General features: G+C 48.3%; 1 protein-coding gene across 1 annotated transcript in view; it reads right to left on the reverse strand.

Annotated features, from left to right (window-relative positions):
- The window catches only part of LOC147105519 (tyrosine-protein phosphatase non-receptor type substrate 1-like), a 191153-nt gene that overhangs the window by 111312 nt on the left and 66525 nt on the right, over positions 1–13316 (reverse strand). The gene's annotated exons all lie outside the window — the stretch shown is intronic.

Consider the following 13316-nt stretch of genomic DNA (forward strand, 5'->3'; position numbering starts at 1 on the left):
TCCACTGGTTTACCTTTCTCCTCCCTGTTCGTTACCTCCTCAAAGAACACCAGCAAGTTTGTTAAACATGATTTCCCTTTCATAAAACCATGCTGACTCTGCTTCGCTGCATTATTATTTTCCAAGTGCCCTGCTACTGCTTCCTTAATGAAGGACTCCAGCATTTTCCCAACGACAGATGTTAGGCTAACTGGTCCATAGTTTCCTGCTTTCTGCCTCCCTCCTTTCTGAAATAGGGCTGTTACATTTGCGGTTTTCCAATCCGCTGGGACCTCTGCAGTGTCCAGGGAATATTGGAATATTGCAACCAATGCATCCACTATCTCTGCATCCACTTCTTCTAAGACCCTGGGATGCAGACCATCTGGTCCAGGGGACTTGTCAACTTTTACCAAGTACTATATCCTTAGTGACAGTGATTGTCTTTAGTTCCCCACTCCCCGTGGCCCCTGATTATCCATTATTGGGATGTCGTGAGTGTCTTCTACCATGAAGACAGATACAAAATATTTGTTCAGAGTCTCTGCCATTTCCCCATTCCCCATTATTAAGTCCCAGTCTCACCCTCTGAGGGACCAACGTTTACTTCAGCTAACCTCTTCCTTTTTATAGACCTGTAGAAGCTCTTACTATCTGTTTTAATGTTTCTTCTCTGTTTATTCTCATAATTCATCTTCACTCTCTTTATTATTTTTTTTGGTCATCCTTTGCTGGTTCTTAAAAATTTCCCAATCCTCTGGTCTCCCACCAATCTTGGCAACATTGTCTGCCTTCGTTTTCTATTTGATACCATCCTTTACTTCCTTAGTTAACCATGGATGGTGCTCCCTTCTCTCAAAATCTTTCCTTCTCACTGGAATATATTTTTGTTGAGAGTTATAAAATATCTCCTTAAATGTCCGCCACTGCATTTAAAATGGCTTACCATTTAATTTATTTTTCCACTCCACTTTAGCCAGTTCTGCCCTCATGCCACTGTAACTGCCTTTGTTTTAGATTAGGACACTGGTTTGAGATACAACTTTCTCAACCTCCAACTGAATTTGAAATTCAACCATGCTATGATCACTCTTTCCTAGAGGGTCCTTTGCTATGAGATCATTTATTAATTCTGTCTCATTACATAGTACCAGATCCAAGATTGCCTGCTCCCTGGTTGGTTCCATTACATCCTGTTCTAGGAAACCATCCAAGATGCATGCTATGAAATCCTCCTGAAGGCTACCATGCCAATTTGATTTGTCCAATCAATGTGGAGATTAAAATCCCCCATGATTATTACCATACCTTTTTAACAGGCCTCCATTATTTGTTGATTTATAACCTGTCCAAAATTATAGCTACTGTTCGGGGGCCTGTAGACTACACCCACCAGAGACTTTTTCCCTTTATTATTTTTTATCTCCACCCACACCGATTCCACATCTTGATCTTCTGAGCCAATATCACTTCTCACCACTGCACTGATCCCATCTTTTACCAACAAAGCCACCCCACCTCCCTTTCCTTTCTGTCTATCCTTCCGAATTGTCAAATACCCTGGAATATTCAGTTCCCAGCCCTGATCACCTTGCAACCACGTCTCATTAATTGCGATCAGATCATACCCATTTGTATCTATTGGTGCCGTCAATGCATCTATCTTGTTACGAATGCTGCATGCATTCAGATATGGAACTTTTGACTTTGTCTTTTTAACTTTCCTCCTTGCTTTGGCTCCATTTTCTGTTGCGCTCTTATTTTTAAACATTCTTTGCCTTCCTGTCACACTCTGGTTATTATTTCCCCCATCTCTATCCTGCACTATTGCTTTCTCATTTCTCATTGACTTTTTAAATTCCCGCTCACCTTGATCCTCCCACCCCCACTATTTAGTTTAAAGCCCTCTCTACAGCCCTAGTTATTCGAATCCCCAGGACTCTAGCCCCAACATGGTTCAAGTGAAGCCTGTCCAAGCGGAAAAGCTCTCTCTTATCCCAGTACCAGTGCCAGTGCCACACAAATCGAAGCCCATTTCTCCCACACCAGTCTTTGAGCCCCTCGTTCATTTCTCTGACCTTATTTACCATATTGAAATTCGCTCGTGGCTCAGGTAGTAATCCAGAGATTATTACCTTTGTGGTTCTGCTTTTTAATTTAGACCCTAACTGCTCATAATCTCTCAGCAGAACCTCTTTCTTTGCCCTACCTATGTCATTGGTGCCTACGTGGACCATGGCAACTGGATCCTTCCCCTCCCACTCCAAGTTTCTCTCCAGCCCAGAGGAGATGTCCTTAACCCTGGCACCGGGCAGGCAACACAGCCTTCATCTTCCGCCTTGCTCTCTATGGTGCCCTGAGGGAAAGGCTGCTCAGTTGCTTGCTCATTATCTGAAGGCATAAAGACACAAAAGTCAGTTTAAGGGCGAGGAGAGGCCTGGAAGGGGGAAATGAATGCATACAGCATGATTAGCAGGAAAGTGCAAAAGGCTTGTGGGGTGAGGTGGAAGTGGGATGTGAGAAGTAAGAGTAGGGTTGGACATACCGTTGTTGCGCCCAAGGGGGTCAACATCGCCAGTGGCCACGGCGCCCACCACCTGATGCCGATGATTTGAGCACTCTTTCCTCCAGCTCCGAAAGTGGCTGGGTGTCAGGTTGTCCCCCGCCTGTGCACTCCTGCTCCCTCCTGTTGTGAGCCACCTTGGCCTGCAAGAGAAAGAAAGTGTGTGAGTGAGTGTGGAGCAATGTGTTTCGGTGATGTGCCTGCGATAATTAAATAGCTGTCATTGTGTGCACGGTGTGAGATGTGGGTGTGAGTGTTTGTAGGTAGAGATTGTTGATGGGTGAGGGCTGGGGTGTGGTGCTTTGGCCAGTGTGTGCAGACGGTAGCTCAGAGGGCTTTAAACTAAATAGTGGGGGGTGGGGGGGGGTGGAGAATCAAGGTGAGCAGGGATTTTAAAAGTCAGTGAGAAGTGAAGAAGCAATGGAGCAGGATAGAGATGGGTAAAATAATAACCAGATTGTGACAGGAAGGGAAAGAATGTTTAAAAATAAGAGTGCAATAGAAAATGGGGCCAAAACAAGGAGAAATGGTAAAAAGACAAAGTTAAAAGTTCTATATCTGAATGCATGCAGCATTCATAACAAGATTGAGGCATTGACTCACACTGACAACCTGCATGAGGTACTTAAATTTCTTTCACCACTGTGTATGGGCCCTGGGGACCACAGTGCTGCCTGACACCTGATGCATAACCTACCCCACATGACAAGGAAGACTTGCGGCGAAGGCTTCCTGACACTTGCTGGGTAGCGCAGCACCCTCCACCTCTCCACAGCGGACACCAACTCATCCAATGCTTGGTCCAAAAATCTGCGGGCTCTCTCCCTGGGGCGTGGATCTGCCATTGGTATAGCTGATTGAGTCGTCTGGTTCCTTGGACTTGGACTGCTCCTGCTTGCTGACACAGGTTCACAGGCAGCAATGCTGAGAATGAGGTTCTGCAGCATGAATGAGCATCCCCTTTAAGAACTGGAAAGAGCCTGTGGCAATGATGACTTGCAATTAGAATGCACCTGATATTGGTTAGAGTTTTGAGTGTAACACCACTGAGCTAGGCCGTCAGCATTTGCTTTAGTGCGCCCATATTTTCTTTAAGCGATGGCACTGAATTTTAAGTGCAGCAGGATTCTTTAGGACCTGGCACTCAATCTCAAACTTTTCCAAACTTAGTGCCCATTCTGGGCTAAAATGAATTTCTTCCCCTATTAATCTAACACTTTATCAAACATGTGGCCTGTGATACTGTGGATGCAATGGGCATTAAATACTGCATACTGTGGAGAATGCCTTGCTGATTATTAAACTATATTAACAAGATTATGGAGATGGGATTTTCTATAGTTTTACTTGTAAAGAACTAATTATAGGGGAATGAATGTTACGTAAATGAAATTGCTTGAGGGAAGTAGCTAGCCCAATAATATAAATATACTAATGTAAGGAATATTCAAATATCATCATGACCTTACTCTGTTTTATGAAGCATTCTGAAGGTTAATGAAGTTAATGAGATAACTACAACACATTGCTTTTATAGATATTGTAAGAAGCAGTTGATCACCCGCTGATATACGCAAATGTCGTTCTGCTTTATTCTAAGAAAAATGGAAAATCTGGAAGGAAGGTAAAGAGCGCAGAATACGCAGCAATAAGGGCCATTCACCAATAGAGATAAGCGCCGATCAACAACACAGAACCAAGATTCAAATTATAACAATTCTTGATGTAAATGCCTTTTACTTCTTTACATTGGCCGAATCTATCCACGTGACATGCAATGTCCTCTGTTTTCATCAACGCTAGTCCCTATTATGACTCAGAGTAATTCCAACACAATATTACATCTAAAGCTTCAACGGAATAGTATTTATTAAAAGGGAATAAGATTTGGTAATTTAAATGAGAGTTGATTGGATTAATTAGATCTTGTGGTCGATTAATACATTATGCTTCCATGCCTGTCCATCCAACGGTAAAAACTGTTCTAACATTGCTCAAAAGTAGCCAGAAGAAACGGGCAACCTCATTTTTTCAGAGATTCTATTCAAAGTCAATATATATTTCTTCCCAGGGACAATTCATTTCAAAACTGGTATAAAAAATTAAATATTCTGCAGTCTGCCATAAATACAGAAGGAAGATAAAATGTATTTTGGACTCCACAAAGTGAAAGACTACTATACGTAAAATATGGGACATCCAATTCAGGTATTACTGACTACCAGGTAACATAGCCGGATGCAGCAGACAACTCGTTTTACCCTGTCCCTGAGCGGACAGTACTTTTTCGCACAAACACCAGATGAGCACTTCCAACTACATAGAATTGCATAGGCCCGGTATTAGCAGTCGGAGACGTACCTCCGGTGTACGCCACTGACCAGCTAAAAATATCCGCACTTATCTTCAGGGTCCTGGGCCAAAATGTGTACACCTGTGGAAAGGACGACCGATTCCAGGGACACAGGCAGTTCGGAAGTGTGCTTGTGGTCAAGTGGGCCAGGTGGGCAAATCAGAAAGGAGAGTTGCTAATCTGCTTAAAGGTATTCCATTGCCGTATGGAATCCTCAGAAACATATTGGCCCAGAAATACGGGTTGGAGGCTTCCCATGGGTGCAAGCCTCCGACCTGCACTTACCTAGCGTGCCGGCCATTGTGCTGTGGACCCCCGTGGGATTCCGATCCTGGGCCTCCTCCAACTGCCGGCGCGCAGTGCTTGCATATCCCAGGGGCACAGTTAGTTCGATGTGTCCACTGGGATCCCGTGGGCCATGGAGAGCCAATGGTAGCAGGGAATGCTTCATTCATAAGTTTGACAGGAAGAGCCGTCAAACCTATAAATACTATAAGCCCCCAAAACATCACTAAATCTAAATAAATTTGAAAAATAATCACATTTTAAAAATAACTATAAATTACATGAAATAACTATTTTAAACAATAATTTAAGTGTTTGAATAAATTAATTACGTTTTCTAACGGTGCTAAAAGCAAACTTACCCTTCTTTAAAGTATTTAAAATAACAAAACTGTGGCAGAAATGTTTTAATTTTAATTCGTTCACCACTTACCTTGTAAAAAGCAGGCTTTGCGCGGCTTTTTAAAAGTGTAACTCCTGGAGACTTAACCTCCCGGAAAAACCTGCAAAAAAAAATGTAAGTTTGATGCGCACGCACTGCATCTCCTGTGCACGCATTCCACCTCTCCACCCCTTCTTTCAGGGGAACAGAAGTTCTGGTTTCCTGCGCATGCACAGTGCATGCACAAAACCGGCACTTCCATTGGGCTTACAGGTGAGTATCCCATGCGTACTCACCTGCGGAGACCCGAATTTCTGGGCCATTGTGACAAAATTTCAAACTGCTACACATGGTTACATTAATGGGGGCTGTACTGGTCTTCGACCTTTTCCTCCAGGAACTACTGAGGAGGGAGCAGAGGCAGCGAGAACGATTGCAAAATATGGCCAGAGGAAGGAGGAGGGCCATCAGGGCTTTCAACCGGAGGCCTTACCCTCTGAGGGTATTCTGAGAGTACTTCTCCTACCTCCAATTAAGCGAGGAGCTGTGCATTAGAAGGCTCTACTCCAGGATGAGCTCACCAAACTCTGCCACCAACTGCAACCAGACCTCGAGGCTCAGATCAGGACAACCATGGTTTTCTCAGTGACAGTCAAGGTCACAGTCACCCTCAGTTTCTTCACCAGCAGTTCCTTCCAGTCTGCAACAGGAGATATAGCGAAAATCTCGCAGTTCACCGTCCATCACTGCATTCGGGAGGTCACAGAGTTTCGCTACAGTAGGGTAAGGGACTACATTTCCTTACCCATCACCTGAGAGAAGCAGGATGGACGTGCATTTGGTTTGGCCGGGATAGCGGGCTTATCCATGGTGCATGGCACCATTGACTGTATCCACGTTGCTTTGTGGGCACCGCACAACAATCCTGAGCTCTCCATTACCGCAAAGGATAACATTCATTTCACGTGCAGTTGGTGTACGACCACAGACAGCAAACTCGCAATGTGAATGCCCACTATCCTAGCAGCAGCCACAATGCCTTCATCCTGTGCCAGACTGGTGTGCCTGCACTCTTCCAGCCATCACATTAAGCTCACGGTTGGCTGGACAGAGACAGGACTAACTGCTCTCCACCTGGCTCATGACTCCCCTCTGCAAACCCAACCCTTCTGGCCAGCACTCATATAATGAGAGCCATGATGCCACCAGGAACATCAATGAGCAGGCCATCGGGTTGCTCAAGCAATGGTACCGCTGACTTGACCACTTGGGAGGAACCCTCTAGTACTCGGCTGAGTGGGTGTCCCATTTCGTTTTGGTCTGCTGCATGGTCCACAAACTGGCCATCATAAGGGCCCAGCCCGTGCCACCAGGGACTGCGGGACCACCTCAGGAGGAAGAAGGCGGCGAGGAGGAGGAGGAGGACGAGGAGGAAGAGGATGATGGGGAGGAGGAGGAGGAGGAGGAGTAGGAAGAACAGGAGCGAGGGAGGAGGCAGCCAATCAATCGGCCTTCTGGCAAGGGGTTCCATGACCACCTCACCAGACTGTGGTTCCAATAAATTAAACCCCAGATCCCCATTGGTCACCACATCCCCATCATTCCATTCCAGTCGCAGGCCATATCACAGCACAAAACTGAAATGGGAGACACCACAAAATCATCCAAAGCCAAATAATACATTTATCAATAATCAATAAACACATATTTACAAAACAAATATTAGCTATTCACCCTTGTGCAATCCCTTAGTGTCCCTCGTTACAGCACCTTTGCCTACTCTACTGCTCCTATAAAGTGTTGGCCCAGTGGCTGCAGCATGACGGATGGAAGGCTGCTCAGTATCCATGTGTGGGACTTCAGCTGGCCTTGCAGGACGCCCTCGACCAGCTCTGGACCTGGAAGACCCAGCTGTATACTGAATCCGCTCAGCATAGGCGGCAACAGTCTGGGATGGCTGGATAACAGGCAATGACAAGGGCAATGGCAAAGTGGCAGTGGTGGGAGCAGGAATGTTGTAATCCTGAGAGCGGACAGCAGCTTCCTGCTCCACTGGCCCCCTGCCACTCCCCCGGGCAGCACCTCAGCATCACTACCAATCTGATGGAGCACAGATTGCTGGCCTGCTGCGACACCGTGAAAGCCCCAGTGGATAGTGGTCGACTCAGCCACAATCGCAGCAGTCAGAGCTTGCGTGGCATCAAGCTGAGACTGCATGAGATCGGTCTGAGAATCGCTGGCACCAAGCATAGACTGCATTGCCACACTAAGACGTTGCATGCCTTCTGCCTGTGCAGCAATGGAAGCTGGGACATTGCCCATCACACGCGACATGAGGTCTGGGTCGCCACCATCTTTCTGGGAGTCCACCATGCTTTGCAGACTGCAAATGATGAGCTCCAAGTTGTGTGCAGAGCTCTGTGTAATGTTGGAGTCAGACTCCTCCATGCTCCTCACCATTGCCGAGAGGCTCTCAGGCGCCCTTGCCATTGCACCTATCATCTCCTTGTGCATGCCCATCACCCTTCTTCTAAAGGCCCTCCCACCAATCGAGGTCCTCATCTAAGTCTTGTGCAGCAGAACTCATGCGCGAACTTGCCTTCTGGGGAGCTGACTCCCAAGCTACCCTTTCCCCCTGGCCTTGCTGCAAACTGCTCCTCCCCTGTGCCTCACCCTGTGCAGATTTTGCTTCTATACTAGCCTCTAAAGGATACGTAGTGCCAGTACCTGAGCTGGTGCCTGTGGGTGAGACATGCAGTGACGCAGTGTGTTCTTCATCCTCCTCTTCTTCTGCCTCGCTCTCAACGGTACATACGAACATAAGAACATAAGAAATAGGAGCAGGAGTAGGCCAATCGGCCCCTCGAGCCTGCTCCGCCATTCAATAAGATCATGGCTGACCTGATCCTAACTGCCAATCCACTATCACAGAACCATCCCCTGCATCTAACAGAATTAGACACACGAAATAGGAGCAGGATCACGCTACACGGCCCCTGGGCCCGCTCCGCTACCCACAGGGCCATGACCGATCCGAATCTAGACTCATGTCCAAATTCCTGCCTGCTCCCCATAACCCTTAATTTCCTTTACATCTAGGAAACTGTCTATTTCTGTTTTAAATTCATGTAATGATGTAGCTTCTACAGTTTTTTGGGGCAGCATATTCCATGGACCTACCACCCTCTGAGTGAAGTAGTTCCTCCTCATCTCAGTTTTGAAAGAGCAGCCCCTTATTCTAAGACTATGCCCCCTAGTTCTAGTTTCACCCATCATCGGGAACATCTTCCCTGCATCCACCCGATCCAACCCCTTCACAATCTTATATGTTTCAATAAGATTGCCTCTCATTCTTCTGAACTCCAATGAGTAGAGTCCCAATCTACTCAACCTCTCCTCATATGTCCATCCCCCCATCCCCGGGATTAACCGAGTGAACCTTCTTTGTACTGACTCGAGAGCAAGTATGTCCTTTCTTAAGTATGGACACCAAAACTGTACGCAGTATTCCAGGTGCGGTCTCACCAATACCTTGTACAACTGAAGCAATACCTCCCTATTTTTATATTCTATCCCCCTAGCAATGAAAGCCAACATTCCATTGGCCTTCTTAATCACTTGCTGCACCTGCATACTAACATTTTGAGATTCGTGCACCAGGACCCCCAGATCCCTTTGTACTTCAGTACTTTCCAGTTTCTTGCCATTAAGATAATACACTCAGGGACAGACTGCTCAGCTGCTTGCTGATTACCTGAAAGTGGACAGGCACAAAAGTCGGGTTAAGGTGAGGGGAGGTGTCAGGGAGGGAGAAAGGCATGCATGGAGCATGATTAGCTGGAAAGTGGGAAAGGCTTGTGGTGTGAGGGGGAAGTGGGATGTGAAAAGTAGGAGTAGGGATGAACATACCGTTGTTGTCCCCAAGGCAGTCAACATTGCCGTTGTCCATGGCATCCAACACCTGGTGCCCGACTATTAGAGCACTCATTCCTCCAGCTCAGTAGTGGTTGGGTGTCAGGTTGTGCCCTGCCTGTGGACTCCTGCTCCCTCCTGTTGTGAGCCACCTTGGCCTGCAAGAGAAATGAAAGTTTCTGAGTGAGTGTGGAGCAATGTGTTTGGGAGATGTGTCTGCCATAGTTGATTAGTTGTCATTGTGTGCAAGGTGTGAGATGCGGGTGTGAGTGTTGGTAGGTAGAGGTTGTTGGTGGGTAAGTGCTGGGTGTGTGGTGCTTTGGGCATTGTATGCAGACTAAGGTTCAGATGGTGGTATGTAGCAGTTGTTGAAGCATTGACTCACTCTGACCACGAGAGTGAAGCTGTTAAATTTCGTCCTGCACTGTGTTTGGGTCCTGGGGAAACAGTGCTGCCCGAGACCTGCTGGGCTAGCTCCCTGCAAATGGCACTGAAGACTTGCGGTGAGGGCCTCCTGCCACTTGCCGGGTACAGTATCACCCTCTGTCTCTCCACAGTGAAGAACAAGGCCTCCAATGCTTAGTCTCAGAATCTACGAGCTCTCTCTCTGGACCATTGATCTTCCATAATGACACCTCCTTCAGTGGTTCAGTTCCTGCTCCTTGGCCTTCTGCTGCTTGTTAAGACTGCTGCAGAACCAGCAATGCTGAGAATGAAGTTTTGCAGCATGACTGAACTGGAAAGAGCCTGTGGCAATGATGACTAGAGATTACACTGCACCTGAAATTGCTTAGCGAATTGAGTCTAAAGCCACTGAGCTTGGTCAGTGACACTTGAGTTAGCATTCCAGACCTTTCTTTGAGCACTAACACTTAATTTAGCATGCAGCCAGATTCCTTAGTGCCTGGTGCTCAATCTCAAACTTTTCAGAAGTTAGTGCCCATTACTGGGCTATAATGAATTTCTACCGCTAATTATTTTATGCCAGCCTCCTCAATCTCTATTCATAAGACAATCCCCATCCCAGTAATCAATCTGGTGAACCTTCGTTGCACTCCCTCTAAGGAAATTATTTCCTTCCTTAGGTACGGACACCAAAACGGTACACAGTACTTCAGGTGTGGCCTCAACAAGAAGCTATATAATTGCAGTAAGGCTTCTTTGGGGAAAAATCCAGTTGCGCCTCCTTTGAGTTGGTTACTTCACCTGGGTGGTTCTTTTAGTGCCCCCAAAATGTTAGCGCCCCTGTGCCGTAAGTTGAGTGCTAGCACCCCAAGCAGGAGGCGGGGCGCTACTGGAAGTGCTCCCCCTCCTTCCTGGGGTGCTACCATTCAATCTCACAGTGCTACATGCAGCAGCACCATGCACGTCAACATGTAGCACTGTGGTATTACAGGCCACCCTCCCCTGATTAAAGGGCCACCGGGGAGCAGGGTGCTGGCAAAACAGCCCAGCACTCAAGAGCAGTGCCGGGCTGACCGATTGCGGCTGGCACCCTACATGATGAAGCAAAAGGAGGCGGGTGCTGGCAGGTGACCTAAAAAAATGGCCTCCCGGCACATGCCATTTCATTTGCGCCAATGTGGCTGCAAAAGCGCCACCCTGACCCTGTCGGACATTACATCTGGCGATAGTTCAGGGGGCGCAACTGAAGAAATCGCCAGAGTTGCAGTGCCGCGGGGTGCAACCGACTTTCATCCCTGCTGAGCTCCTTCATTATTTCGCGGGAGGCGTTAGCGGCATGTGCCAAGGTGCTAAGGGCTTTGCACCACATTCGCACCCCCATCGGGTGCTAATGGGAGGTGCAAAGCAAACCAATTTTTACCCCAGGGGGAGAAATTCAGTATAGTCCCGTTTGGGGCGCTAAAGCTTTAGAAGTTGAAGGCCTAGAAATTCAGTTGCGTTCGCCAGCCGTTAACGCCATAAGAGGGGTATATTTCCAGCGCTAGGCACTTAGCGCCCGGGCGCAGACCGATCTGCGCCTACGCCCAAATTCAGTTGACATTTAGCGCCGGCGCAAAGTGTTTGCGCCCGCTCAGCTGCGCGCGCAGCTTATGACGTCATTTCGTCGTGCAACGCTGTTTGTGTGCCCCAAACCGGAAATTCAGTGGCGCCCGCCCAATGTGGGTGTGGCGCTGTTAAGAACTGTGAAGTGGAACGCAACAGAGGCCCTGTGGGCCTCGGGGAGCGCTAATTAAAGGGCACTTACGCTGACCTATAAAGCCCAGCCATTTTGCTGCAATGACTTTACTGCTTTGGATTTCTGGACAGAGACCAAGGGACAGAGCTTACTGATTTGGGGCAACATAGGAGAGGTATTTTTGGCTTCTGGCCAGAGCTTTGACATTTGAATCATTGTGATTTCACTGTTTGCAACTTTATTATGGGGGCTGTATGGGGGTCCAACCCTCAGTTGCAGCATTAGGTGCGAAGGGCTCGCAGACACTGTGAGAGAGGGCCAGCCATGCCTAGACGCAGAGGGGCCATCAGGCGTCGGCAACGTAGGCCTTACCCACTCAGGCAATACCGGCAGCAGGTGTCCTATCTCACCATGACTGCAGCGCATTGTGTTAAGAGGCTGCGCTTCAGAAGGGAGGTGGTTGCAGAGATCTGCCAGCTGCTTCACAGAGATCTGCATCCACAGCTGATGTGCAGGACGTCTCTCTCGGTGGAAGTGAAGGTCACGGTGACTCTGAACTTTTATGCAAGCGGCTCCTTCCAAGCCGCTGCAGGGGACATAGCGAACATCTCCCAGTTCGCCGCGCATCGCTGCATCCGGCAGGTCACCGATGCACTTTTCGCGAGGAGACACCAATTCATCTCCTTCCCCATGACCCTACAGAGGCAGGAGCAGCGTGCAGTCGGATTTGGCAGGATCGCGGGCTTCCCCATGGTGCAGGGCACCATTGACTGCACGCATGTGGCTATGCGGGCACCTATCGACAATGCTGAGGATTACTGCAACCGGAAGGGCTACCATTCCCTCAATGTACAGCTGGTGTGTGACCACAGGCAGCGCATCCTAGCTGTCAATGCCCGCTTTCCAGGAAGCAGCCACGATGTATTTATCCTGCGCCAGACTACTGTGGCTGACATGTTCGAGGCACAGCCTCCACCAAGGGGATGGCTTATCGGGGACAAGGGCTACCCTTTGTGTACATGGCTCATGACCCCGCTCCGCGCGCCCAGGACCCCAGCGGAGGAGGCATACAACGAAAGCCATCAAGCCACAAGGAACATCATAGAGCAAACGATAGGCGTCCTCAAGCAACGGTTCCGCTGCCTGGATCGTTCCGGCAGATCTCTACAGTATTCGCCGGATAGAGTCTCCCAGTTCGTCGTCGTGTGCTGCATGCTGCACAACCTGGCTATCCGCAGGACTCAGGCACTGCCACCTGACATTGCACCACCACCTCAGGAGGACGAGCAGGAGGACCATGAGGAGGAGGAGGAGGAGGAGGAGGGGTACCAGCCCAGGAGGGAGCCACAAGGTCCAAGGGCCGTCCGCCGGCGGCTTATTGAACGACACTTCTAGGCCCCCTGTCAGGGAATGGCCTGTGGCAATGAACACACCTGAAGGCAGCTGCTCCGCAAGCCCTCAGCCGGTTAACGCAACAACCACTTGAAACATGACACCTGGACATGCTGAATAAATAAAAAGCTTTATTTCACAAACTCAGGGCCCTTCCCACATGAAACAGAAAAACAGACAAGACCCCCAAAAAACAGTCAAAAACATCTGTCACTCCCAAAACCTGGGGAGGACTAACAAAACTTGCCCATCCAAATAGCCTTCATCATCGGCCTTACAAAAATAAGCCCCCCCCCTCCACAACACAAAC

Source organism: Somniosus microcephalus, chromosome 17 (genome assembly GCF_052327205.1).
Source record: "Somniosus microcephalus isolate GS21.2 chromosome 17, FLI_Smic_1.0, whole genome shotgun sequence".
Lineage (NCBI taxonomy): Eukaryota > Metazoa > Chordata > Chondrichthyes > Squaliformes > Somniosidae > Somniosus > Somniosus microcephalus.